General features: G+C 35.1%; 1 pseudogene; it reads right to left on the bottom strand.

The window, feature by feature from the left end:
- Positions 1-9,815: 9,815 nt before the first annotated feature.
- LOC120265280 lies at positions 9,816-10,668 on the bottom strand (annotated as a pseudogene).
- Positions 10,669-13,393: the final 2,725 nt, after the last annotated feature.

Below are 13,393 nucleotides of genomic sequence, written 5' to 3'. Positions count from 1 at the left end.
TAATAATTAAATGAAAGTGTTTGTATTTTTTTGGGTAAACAATCTAGATGGTCACATACTTTTTTGTGTGTTCTGTTTTTGGTCTACTACCTTTAAAAAGTTACTATTTATTCTCTACTTTTATTTTTTATTATGATTTAGTCACCTGAACATACACTGTTAACAGTGATCACATGTAGCATATGCCAAGTCAGATGCCAGCTCTGAGAAAATATATGCTATGTAGTATGCTATATGTGATCACTGTTAATGACGTATTTTTGAGTGACCAAATTATAACAAAAACTAAAACTAAGGACCAAATCATAACTTTTTAAAATTGGGTGACCAAAATAGTAACACACAAAAAAGAGATCATTTCGGTTATTTACTTTTTTTATATAAAAAATAATTTTTTTAAAATAATTGATAATGAGTTTGCCATTCCCTTATGCTAATAAAAGTATCTCATAATTTTTTTTAATTTAATTTTATATCCGGTCATTTGGGTTAGCTCTCGGATAAACAATGTCCTTCCCAAATTTCAAGTAAATCTTTGGACATTTTCAAATACCCAATATACCTTTAGATTTTTTTTGCCTCATAAAAATAGATGAACATTCTTAGATTTCATATTTGTTAAGTCTGATGACATGGATTGGCATTATATGACAAGCCTAGTAATGGCATGGCAAAAGGAAGGTGACGTGGCTATGATGACTCAGTTAGGGAAGTAATGACTAAGAAGATGACATGGCAATGATGACTTGGCACAAAGGATGAGTGACTAGGATAATGATGTGGATGAAGCTAGGTGTCATGACATGTCAAGATACAAAGGTTAGTAGATCAAGATGAAGATTATGTTTAGAAGATATTCCTTTCAATGGAGTCATGTGATGATCAACTATTTTTGGAAAGTGCATCAAGTCTAAAGGATCTCTTCAAGAAGGGTAAGTTTTATTTAAAGTATGTTTATCTATCCTTGGTAAGATCCGGGATGATAAACCATATCTTTCATAAAACTCCTTTTAGAAAGATCTATTTTACAGAGGGAGAGGAATATTTTATCTTTGGCAAGAATTCAAGATCATGAAGAATGTATAAAGCTTAGTTTGGTGTGAAGCTATTTGAAGACACAAACTAAGATAGGCAATGACAAACCTAGTTTGGTGTGAAGCTATTTGGAGACACAAACTAAGTTAGGGAAGGAAAAGCCAAAGAAATTATCAAGACCATATTTAACAAAACAATTTGAAGGAAGATCCAAGAGCTATCTATGGGCGGAGCTATTCAAGGAGATTGATTGACCCTTATCGAAGAAGAAAGGAAGATTGGAGATTGGTTCTTTTGGGGCATGATCATCTCCTCTTTCTAAATCTTTCTGTTTCTTTGGCAAAATTACCCAGATCTTCTTTTCTTATTTAATGACCTTTGTTCTATTTGTTCTGTTTTTTTCCTTCAGTTCTTTATATATATATTTTTCAAAATGAAATCACTCACTGTTTTGTGTTGTAATTGCATGGGGGTCTCTAGTGTAAACAATATCAATAAGATCTTTGATCCTATCTGAAGTCATAAACATGATTTAATGTGTTTAGTTGAGACTCGAGCTAATGTTTATCGGATTAAAAGATTTTGCAATAAGTCTCAAAATTGGGCCTGGGCTGCCATTTTGGCCATCAGGTAGTCAGGCGGTCTCATTGTGCTTTAGAAATGAACTTTGGTATTGTCACTCCAATAGTGATCTCTAGAGTTGCACTTCATTCGGTAATTTCATTAGACCTTCCCAAAGCTTGGTTTCTTTCTATATATATAATGGTCAGAGGGTTGATACTCACAAGAAACTCTGAGAGAACTCTCAGGTATGTCTTTATTAGATCTCCCCTGGCTCATCATGTGTGATTTCAACACCATTTGTTCCCCATTTGAGCACAAGGTTGGTCCTTATTCTTATTATATTCATCGAGCTAAGCATTTTTTGGATTTCATTAATGGTAATTTTTTGCTTGATTTGGTGTTTGTGGGGATAGACTACACTTGATGTAATGGACAATTGGGCCTTGCCAAATGGTGGGCCTGATTAGATCGGTGTCTTCTCTAATCATGCTCTTCGTTTACCAGTTGCTTCTAATCGATTTTATGAAAAAAATCATATTTTTTGTTTCAACAATTCCTGCTTTGATTATCCTGAATATCACCACATTATTAATAATGTTTGGAATTATATAGCTAATTCTAAACCCCTTCATAACTTCTCCAACCTTTTTAACTTTACTAGATCAAAACTTATTAATTGGAGATCTATAGGCTTAAACTCCTTAGATAGAGACATCCGTGATACTGAGTTGAGAATAAAGGATTTAAAAGGCTCTGATTCTATTTCCAATCCCTCTCTTTTGATTATTGTAATCTTAGGAGACTATATAATAAGTATAATGCTTTACTTCGCCTTAATTCTTTAAAGTGGGCTCAAAGGTCTCATTGATGTGGGTTCAAAATGGTGATTTAAACTTTGGTTTTTTCCATAAGAGTGCTTGTATCCATAGACATAATAATCGGATTGCACACATTATAGATGGTCAGGGTAATGTTTTTACTTATTGTCCCCACATTTAACAATGATTCTTGACTCATTATACAAACTTGTGGGCCAAACATAGTGGTCAGTCTATCTCTGATATTGTTCATGCTCTACTTGAGGATCTTAAGTGCATTTCTATTAATGACAAGATTTCTCTTATTTAACTGGTTTCCAAAGCTGAGGTTTACAAAACTTTGTTTTTTTTCCTAGTAGGAAGAACCCAGGACCCGATGGTTTGAATGCTTAGTTTTACAGATTTTTTTAGCATGATATTGTTTCTTGGCTTTTTAATGCTTTTGATTATTATTTTCTCACAACCTCGCTTCCAAAATCAGGGGGTAATACTTATGTGGCTTTAATTCCTAAAAATTATAGCCCTAAGATTGTCACCAATTTTCATCTAATCTCACTCTGTAATGTTTGTTATAAAGTGATTATTAAGATCTTGGCCAAAAGAATTAGAAATGTTTTGCCCAATTTGATTGGTAGAAAACAATGTGGTTTTATTGTTGGGCATTACCCTATGGACAACATTTTGGCTGTCTAAGAGGTAGCACACTCTATTGAACATGATTTAAGGAGCCCCCCAAGGATGCTTGCTAAAATCGATGATGAGAAAGCTTATGACACTTTAAGTTGAAATGCTGTTCTTGCCACTTTAATTAAAATGGTTTATCCCTCAATTTAGATTTATTGGGTTAAGGCTTGTGTCGAGTTTGCCAGGTTTTCTTTCCTTATTAGCGGGCATCTTTCTAGTTGGATTTCTTCTTTTTCTTCAGAAGGAGTTCGTCAAGGAGATCCCCATCTCCTTGCCTCTTCATCCTTACTTCTTATAATTTGATAGCCATCCTTAACAAAGCCCTAGCATTGAATATGATTCTAGGTTTTGAACCCAAGTTGAACCTTAATTTATGTGGATGATCTCCTTTTAATGACCAATGCTAATAGGAAAGTGGCACAGAACTGTAACCTTTACCTGTCTATTTATGCTCGGTTGATGGGCCATCACTCTAATTCCTCTAAATCAGCCATTCATTTTCATAGCTGGCTTAACAAGAAAGTGTGCAAGAGTGTAAGCTCAATTTTTAACTTTAAATTGGTAAATTTCCTTTTACTTACTTGGGAATTATGATTGCACCTAAGCGGATCAGTTCAAATTTGTTTCAACCTATGATTACAAGAGTGGCTAAAATTCTTGCAGCCGGGAATCAAACTTCCATCTCTAAAGTTGGAAGAGTTGTTCTTATCAATAGTTCCATTCTTTCAACTCCTATTTACTATCTTTCCTCTTATCTTATTCCTAATGGTATTTTGGACCTTATTACCAAGCTAGCTAGGGGATTTCCTTTGGGTTAATAGTGGCAATCATAGTGGCATCCATCTTGTGGGATGAGGCATTACCACACTTGATAAACCTGAAGGGGATTTGGGCATTAAAAATCTTAAGCTGGCCAGATTTTCTTTGTTTGCTAAACATATCTTGAGTTTGTTGAATTGCAAAGAGATAGCTTGGGTGGAAATTTTAAAGATGAAATATGGCTCTATTTGTAATTGGCATTTTAATCATCCGGCTAATTGCTCTTAGTTTTTCAGATGTTTTTTTTTGTGAAGCTGCTGAAGTTATTAAACCAAACCTTTGGATTCAATTTGTTAACCCACATTTCATTTCTTTTCTTAATAACCCGTGGTGCTTAGAAACTCCCTTTGCCTTCAAGCCTACTTATCTCAATATGGACTCAGATTTGGAAAATGTGCAAGTGTGTGACCTAATTATGCCAAGGAGAATCTTATGGATTGACAATCTTAGATGTCTTGGAAGTAGGAAGGGTTCTGATTTTCGTTATATTTCCTGTAGATGCCATTTTTTACTTTAAATTCCTTGTCGAAAGTTGCATGCCAGGATATGAGTATTTGTTTTGGTAATTTGAATTGAGGGATCTTGCTTTGGTTGGAATTTATGATTGGATCTTGTCTAATTGTATTGTATCTGATTTTCTTTAGACATGGCAATAGATGATTCATGAATTGTAGATTTGATGATTTGGAAAAAAAAAAAATGATCAGAGTTAAGCCATTGTATGGTTATATATAGAAGCATATGAATTGTGACTTTTAGGATTTTGATTTGAGTTGTCTAAAATTATGCCCAAATTCAGAGACTATAGATATAGAATTTGGAGAATTTTAAAACTATTGAATTGTGGCATTTATCCATAGCTACATATCTGCAAAATTTTGAATTTATTAGATTTGTATCCTAAGGTAGGTCTATCTTGTATGTTACTGTTGTGCAAGACCTGAAGAGTAAATGTCATTTTTCTTGATTTTGGAAGTAGTTTTGGAAAAAGTGTGAAATATAAAGAATATTTATTATGATCTCAGCTACTTGTTTGCAAAATATCTCTGAAATTGGATGTGTATGTTGGGTGATATTCATGGTTTCGTAAGACTAGGCTGAATAATAAATGTGTTGAAATCGCTTGAGATTCAGATTGATGCTATAATTTGACGAGGGCTAAGAATATTATGGAACTTGATCACATTGTAGCTTGGTGAGTCTAAATTTATTTGAAAGAGGAATTATGATATTTGGCAAGTTAAATATTTCTATAATTAAGAAAAATCCCTAGAGGTTAATGTGTGATTGACCCTAGTCTCTGCTTGGTTGTTTGGTATAATTAATTTGGCGCTTTGGTGGCCAATTACTTTGAGGAGCAAACTTCTTATAATTTGATATCTTTCTTTGGGTTTCTTGAAGCTAAGTAGCGATTTTGATTGATATGATTTCTTAGTGTGTTCAGTTGTATTGATTTTAGTGAAGTAGTGGGTAATCTAGAAGATATTTATGTACTTGGAAGGTGAAATAAGCCCCATTGTTGTAATGTTATCCACAAAAAGCTGTAAAGGATCATACCATAGTGTTTAGGAAGATTTAATAAATTTTGATGATTAGTCTCCAAATATTTGATTGAGTATAATTCAAGAAAGTTTAAGCTTGGTAGATATTTGGTAGTTCTTGATAGGTTTTAATTTGCTTATGCTTTTCAATCAATGAGAAAATTTTAGAGTGTTCAAATATTGTTGTGGACTTGAGAATATGTATAATTTTAATGTTCTGATGCTTGATGGTTGTAAAATTTGATCTTTTATGCACATGTAATGTTTCTTTAAGTATATGACATGGATATTAGTTGATGAAAAAGAAACTGGGATTTTAATTTTCAAAATCTGGTTGATTTAGTCATCATATCAATGGGATGCTGCATGCATTGATGTTTCCAAATGCAGGATTTTGATGTATTGCGATGGTAGTTTTGTATTTGCTATTTGAGTCCTATTTGAGAGTTGAATGGAAAATAACCTGACAATAGATCTTATTATTGATGATTAATAGAGATTGTCATCCCGCATTGATTTTGAAGGCTTTGTTTGATATTAGTTGGTGCAAAACCCTAATTTGGCTTGATGTTCATTTGTTGTGACCATCGTCCTTAGAAGTATCAGCAATCAAGTTTTTGTTTGAATCCATTGGTCTTTGAATCTTATAAGCTAATCCGATAACACTCAAACTTTTGCATGGTCTAAATCTTACTGAAAGCCTGCTTCGACTGATCAAGTCTGAGTTTATAGGAATAAACTCTTTTAAAGGAGGGGAGATTGTGAGCCCCACCCCTATTTAATCCTAGCCGTTGATGTTATATTTAATCCTAGCCGTTGAATTTATATTTAATCCTACCCGTATATATTTCTAATCTAGTGAGTTTCTTTGTTAGTGTATATAATGTTTGATAATTCAAGTAGGGAGAATTGATCACTCTGGTTGGGTTGTTAAGAATCTAGTGTTATGCACAAGCTTCAGATGTTGTTACAATGCTTTAGAAGTTAAGTTAGGTTAGCATTTAACTCAATTAAATTTTTCTTGCTAGTGTTACATAGGTTTTTTATATCCTTGGAAATTATTCTCAAATGTAGGGTTTTCTAAGGAAACTTGTTTAATTTGGAATTTGGAGTTTTTGGCAATAATTAAGGGCCTGTTTGGATAGGCCAGAATTACGGCATAATCTGTACAATATGCCGTAATTTAATATTTTCTGAGAATTATGCCATATTGGTTGTTTGGATAACTATTTTAGAGTATAAAATTATGGCATAATATAGACATTATGACATAAAAAAATCTCTTTTTTGATCCAGCAACTAGCCACCAGTCCACCAGTGACTTGGCCAGTCTCCAGCCACCGCAACAAGTCCGGCCGGCGGTCCAACCGGCCTTCGGCGACCGGTCATCGGTCCACAGACGGTCCGATCATCAGTCCACCGGCTCCGGTGACACGTCGGCGATCCACCGGTGATCCGGCAGGCTTCCGACAACTGGTCACCGGTCCAATTACCAGCTCACCGGCCTCCAGTGACACACCGGTATCCACCGGTGGTCCGCACGGCTAGCCTCCGTTGACACACCGGCGATCCACCGGTGCTCCAGCTGATCTCCGACTACCGGCCACAGGTCCACCGGTGGTCTAGTTGCCGATCGGTCGATCTCAGTAATTTTTTTTATTTTGGTAACCAAACACTCATTTTGTAGGAATAAAACATGCTATAATTTCTGTAATAATCACTTGCACTCCTACATAATAAAATTATGCCATATTTTTTTTATTTTGCAGCCAAACAGGCCCTAAGTAAGTAACACCACATATAAATGTATATATTTATATAATTTCTGATTATCAACAATTTTGAATTTATTAAAATTCTTTTAAAGTTTGCTTATATAATATTAAAACATTTGTTGGGATTTGATTCAGTTTTTGTTATTATATACTTATTAAATTTTTGAATTACTTTTGTTTCCCTGAAATATTAATTCCAATATTTTGATCATATTTGTCAATCTTTGAACTACTATATTTGTAAATTGTTTTGAATATATCTAGATTATTTTTACTATAAAGAAATGGGATCATGCATATGTTTGTACGTTTGCTCGAGAAATTATTCTGTAAATCTTGTCCTGCAAATCTTATTCTATCTGAAATTCTAATATTTGTTTAGTTTTCGGACAATGAAGTATTTTGATATAAAAATGTTTAGTCTCCAATTAACTATGCACTAACCCTGTTACTGGGGGTTAAACACTGACCGTGTCAACATGTAATTCTGTTAAGAGACTATAGTTAACAAATGAACTCTGATATGTTTATTTTGACCATAGTTATTGGGAGACATATACTGGATTTATCTTAAACATTAGGCTCTGTTGGATGTTTTGTTTTGTTTCTTAATTGTATTTTGGAAATTATTCTGCTATATCATATTACTAATTTTTTTTCTGAATTTTTGAGACTTTTTATAATCCCAACATTTTTAGTGGTTCATTACTGGGCTGTCAAGTTCATAATCTGGTTGTTAATTTTTTTTCAGATCAGGAGTATAATAGCTTACTAGGATTGAGCAAGTAGCAGACCTATACCTAGTCTAGTTGGGATCAAATCTTCGTCTGTTTTGTAGACTCTAAGATATGTATTTTGGAAGTTTTGCATATTTTGAAACTTGATTTTGAAACTTAACGTTTTGCTTGATTGTATGTTTGGTTTTGTAATAGGTTTTGAGGCCTTGCATGCCTATTGTGCTATGCACTATGGGTGTGTTACCTTTTGTCGGTGCACCGTATCTGGCAAGCTTGGTTTGGGGTATAATAGCTTCAAACATCCTTTATGTTCTATGTGGACATGATTTTGAAACAGTCAACCATTTGTTTTTCAAGCGCTCTAAGGTCAGGGTATCTTGAATTACATTCATGAGTTTCTAGGTAGTGTGGGATCGAAAATACACGTCTAGTATCATGAAAAAGACACCAGACAATATATCGAAGCACAAATATCATATTTGTTTTGTGTAGGTTCTTTCATCCCTAATAGAGGCAAGCCTCTATTATTAATTACCCCAGATTAGAAATCTTAGGAACCTCCGATTAAGGGCAAAAAGTACAAGTAAGAGCAAGAAGATTTGCGAATTATAAATCTTGTTATTTTATTGTATAAACATATTTATGACATCACTTATATGTATATATATATATATATATATATATTTTTATATCATCAGCTACATGATTACACATGCATCTATTATCATCGCTGCGTTCTGTCACGCGATTGCCTATTTTTGAGACGTATATTTCATTACCGTCTCTTTTTTTATAATTTTGATCACTGTCTTGAAATGAATAGGCCACCACTGCCCATGTCTTATTATCGTGTTATATATCTAATTGCCACCCTGAGATAAATTTAACTACTATCTCGAGACCAGCATCCTGGTTGTTGCTTTGAGATTAGCAGCATGCTATCATTTCTAGATTTATTTATTTGTTTATTTATTTATTTATTTAAATCTATTTCAGTCCACAGTTATTATAGAAGTTTTTTTTATTTATTTGAGTATACATATATATTTAGGGATAGATATATATATGCACCCATGTGTATGACAAGTGGGACCATTTTTTTATGGTGGCCACCTCTTTATGCATGTCTGCATATTTGAATGCCCATATGACATGTTTCTCAAATACTTCTCATTTTATTATTTTTTTATTATTTTTTTATTATTATTATTTTATTATTATTATTATTATTATTTTTTTTTGCATAATTTGCCATTTTTCCCTTGCATGCTTCTCATTATTTCATTCATCATTTTTATATGCCATGCATGTATGCATGCTTCATCATCATTGTTTTTTTTTCATTATATATATTTGTTGCCATGAACATGCGCATGCATATAATAACAATAATAATTTTTTATTATTATTATTTTTATATATCTTCCCATGCATGCATGTTTAGCATGCGATTTTTTTTATATGTGCATGCATGGCACGTGAATACAAACATATATATATATATATATATATATATGTTTATATATATAAACATGGAACCATATTCATTATTTACTAATGGTCCCGGCTCCCTTTTTTTTATATATTTATTATTATTTATTATTATTATTATTTTTTAAATTGATTCACGTGAGTATGCATGCTTTTCTCTTTTTTTTTTTAATTGGAGCAAATTGACCTTATGTATAAATTGCAATCATGGTTTTTGTGTTACTAACCATTCATAATCATGTACAATCGATGCAAATGAGAAGATACATCAAGAAACAAATTTTTTAAAAAGATGAAAAAATGTCGGGGATAGAAGTACATAATCAATAAAAATTTATCATCCCTGAAGCCTCAACTAGCTTCTCGGGTTTTCTTCTTCTTCTTCATGTGGTCAACCATGATAATATCCTCGCTTTCCTGTGGTGGTCACAACAATATCAACCTCGGAGATGACATCTTCCAAGGTGAGTACAGAGATGCCTTCCATCAAGGCTTGGAGGGCGCAGATGGGATCAATCTCTGTGACGATCACACGGGCACCTACCTGCTTGAGAGCAACACTTGTCAATATCACCATAACCACACACAACAACAACCTTACTGGCAATCATCACCTCGGTAGCCCTCATCAGACCATCAAGAAGGGAGTACTGGTGACATCCATAGAGATTATCAAACTTGCTCTTGGTGACGGAGTCGTTGACGTTGATCGCTGGGAAGAGGAGGGTTCCGCTGGCCTGCATCTAGTACAATCTCTTCACACCAGTGGTAGTCTCCTCCGAGACACCGACCAAACGATCCCTCATCTTCCTGTATTTCTTGGGATCCACCCTCAGCCCATCCCTGATCAGCCTGAGCACAATTTAGAACTCGGCGTTGTCAGGCGAACACGGCAGCGGAATCACGGGCGATGGCGGTGGCAGCATGGTCTTGGGTAGAGAAAACGTTACAGGAGCACCAGCGCACCTCAGCGCTGAGGGCGGTGAGGGTCTCGATAAGAACAGCGGTCTGTATGGTCATATAGAGGGATCCAGAGATCCGGGCGCCAACAAAAGGCTTGGAGGAGCCAAACTCCGCGCGGCAAGACATGAGTCCGGGCATCTTGACCTCAGTGAGCTCGATCTCGAGGAGACCGAAGTCAGCCTGAGAGATCCTTAACCTTGTACCCACGGCCAGAGGAACTCTTCTCGACAGTGAGGGCCATTGGAATTCGGCTTGAGATCGGATCGAAGAGGGGATAAGAAAAAAAAGGCAGAAGAGAGGAAGAAGGGGGTGACGGTGAGCAGCGGGTACCATCATGGTTGGCGGCGGTCAACTTCCGGCATGATCGACGGCATTATCTCGAGCCGTTTGATCACGCCGCGGCATCAACTGAACATGGCGACAAAAAAGCGATTGCATCAGCGGTGAGCGGTGGCGGCGGTCAACATCCGGCGTGATCGGCGCCATTATCTCGACCGATTCGATCACGGCCCGTGACATCAACTATGGACAGCAGTGACAGCGGCAAAAATTTTTTATATACGTATGTATGCATGAATATGGGGAGAAAGAGATCCGCACCTTCTCCTTCGTCTTTGTTTCTCGAATAATTCACTCCCCTTTCTTCTTCATACATTCTTCCTTTTTAAAAACCCTCTCATCCTTATCATAATCTTTAAATTCTCCCATAAGATCACAGTGAGCGGATCGAGTTAAACTTAAATTTAAATTTAATAATATATTATTTTTTTATATATTTTTATTTATTTTTTTTATTAATGTTTTTTTTATTTATTTTATTTTAATTAATTAATTATTACTATTATTTTATTTATTTATTTTATTTTTATTTTTTTAAAATTTTATTATTTTTATATATTTTTTTATTTATTATATTTTTTTATTTATTATTTATTTATTTTTATTTTTTTATATTATTATCTTTTTATATTTACATATATATATATATATATTTTATTTCAAAAATTCGATTTTTATTATATTTTTTTCATTCATTTTTAGTTGGTCCTTTTTCGCCAATAACGAATAGATAGGGATTTAATTTATCATTATTATTATATTTTTCGTTTTTTATATATTTATTTTTATATATAATTTTTTTTATATGTTTTTTTAGATATATATATATATATATATATATATATATATATGTATATATTCATAATTTCAATTTTTCAATAAATTACGCCATCCTACCCCGTATCATAACCTCCTAACTAAATTAGACGAAAAATGATAAGATTCAATTAAATTTTAATTAATTTTAATATTTTTTTTAAATTAATTTTATTTAATATATATTTTTATTTACTTAATTTATTTATTTATTTAGCGACGAGACTCTACGAATGGGGAAGAAGGTTCGAGTCATGTGCCACCACATGAGGAGCGAGGGATAGGGACTAGCCTTCCACCACTCCATGTACCAGGGAAACACGAAAAGTGCAGACAACTAAATGAAGATGAAGAGGATGAACATGTCTTTATTCCTCAAAAGGGACATCGTGATCTTGAATATCAAAAGACTCAATGACAACATGGCAATGTTGATGGGGTCGATATTACAAATGCAAAAACATTAAAATCCTCATGGAAAATCAACACGAACAACCCGGGAAGATCGAGGAGCCCAACCCGACGGCCGTAGGAGAAGCCCACGAGGCCGAGTTGAGCGAGGGGTAACCCACGGTTTCCTATGGAGGAAATGTGCGAGGTCGAGAAGTCCAACACCACCTCCAAAGGAAACCTTGAGGCCGACAGAACATGGAAGAACCTCTTATGCTCCTGTTCAGGAACAATCAGCTGTAATAACTCGGGAAGAGATACAGCGAATGGTAGTTGCTGAATTAAATCAAGCCAAAGGAATTGATACAAGGCGGATGGAACAAGCCCTATCCCGGCTACCACGACACGGTGCCTTACCCCAGGGATATAATGTTCCTAAATTCAAGCAATTTCTTTGGGATTGGCAATCGACCAACACTTGGCTCATTTTTGTCACGGCTTGTGGAGATATAAGTCGCGAAAGCCATCGCTCCTCCTCAGACGAGTTCTCGCAAGTCTAGCAGGGAGTAGCATTTGAATGGTATGCAAATCACGACCAGTCGATTCAAACATGGCGGCGAGTTAAAAGATGCATTTCGAGTACGGTTTGGGGGTATAAGTGACAAAATCACAATTGCTGACCTAGTAGCCACTCGCCAAAACAAAGATGAAAAAGTGGTCGATTACATTATGAGATGGAGGAATTTGAGCATCAAATGTGAACAACCACTCGATCGAGTCGAGCGATGGGTTTATTGTTGGTGAACATTGATAGTTGGATGTCACCTTTCTTGAGTACATCTAGCATCACTACATTCCAAGGCTTAATCTCACAAGCTAAAAAAATTGGAAAGGACCAACCCGAAGGTGTTGTCCAATTTCAAACCACTTCAAGGAGTGACAAAGACAAATCCAAGAAAAGCGAAGGCGTCAAGTACACTTTCACGACCTTCGATATTGAGAAGGGGAAAAGGCGTGGCAGAGTCCCATAAAGCGGGAACAAGCTAAGGTACCTAGCTTAGGGTGCTCATGACAATGAGTCAAAACCTCTTCCTTCCTTGAAGGATAGGACTGAATAAAAGTATTCCTTCGGAAGAGATAAAGTACATAAAAATCTTCAAAGATCTTGTGAGAGAGAGGGTCTGCGACTCCACGAGATGCAAAAAGACACGAAGAGCAAAGCAAGCCAGATCATCCCAATTATTGTCCATATCATAGGGGTGTTAGGGACATACAATAGAAGATTGTTATGTTTTTAAGGATTGGGTCGAGCGACAATACCAAGAGGGGCAAAATCACACTCTCAAAGAATGTCTTGTCCGAGCAACCAGGTGAACATATCGCTACGTGGCATGCCCTAAACCGGAAGGGGTCATCTCGAG

Source organism: Dioscorea cayenensis, chromosome 7 (genome assembly GCF_009730915.1).
Source record: "Dioscorea cayenensis subsp. rotundata cultivar TDr96_F1 chromosome 7, TDr96_F1_v2_PseudoChromosome.rev07_lg8_w22 25.fasta, whole genome shotgun sequence".
NCBI lineage: Eukaryota > Viridiplantae > Streptophyta > Magnoliopsida > Dioscoreales > Dioscoreaceae > Dioscorea > Dioscorea cayenensis.
The sequence above is the reverse complement of the archived record's forward strand: the minus strand, read 5'-3'. Positions and strand labels throughout refer to the sequence as shown.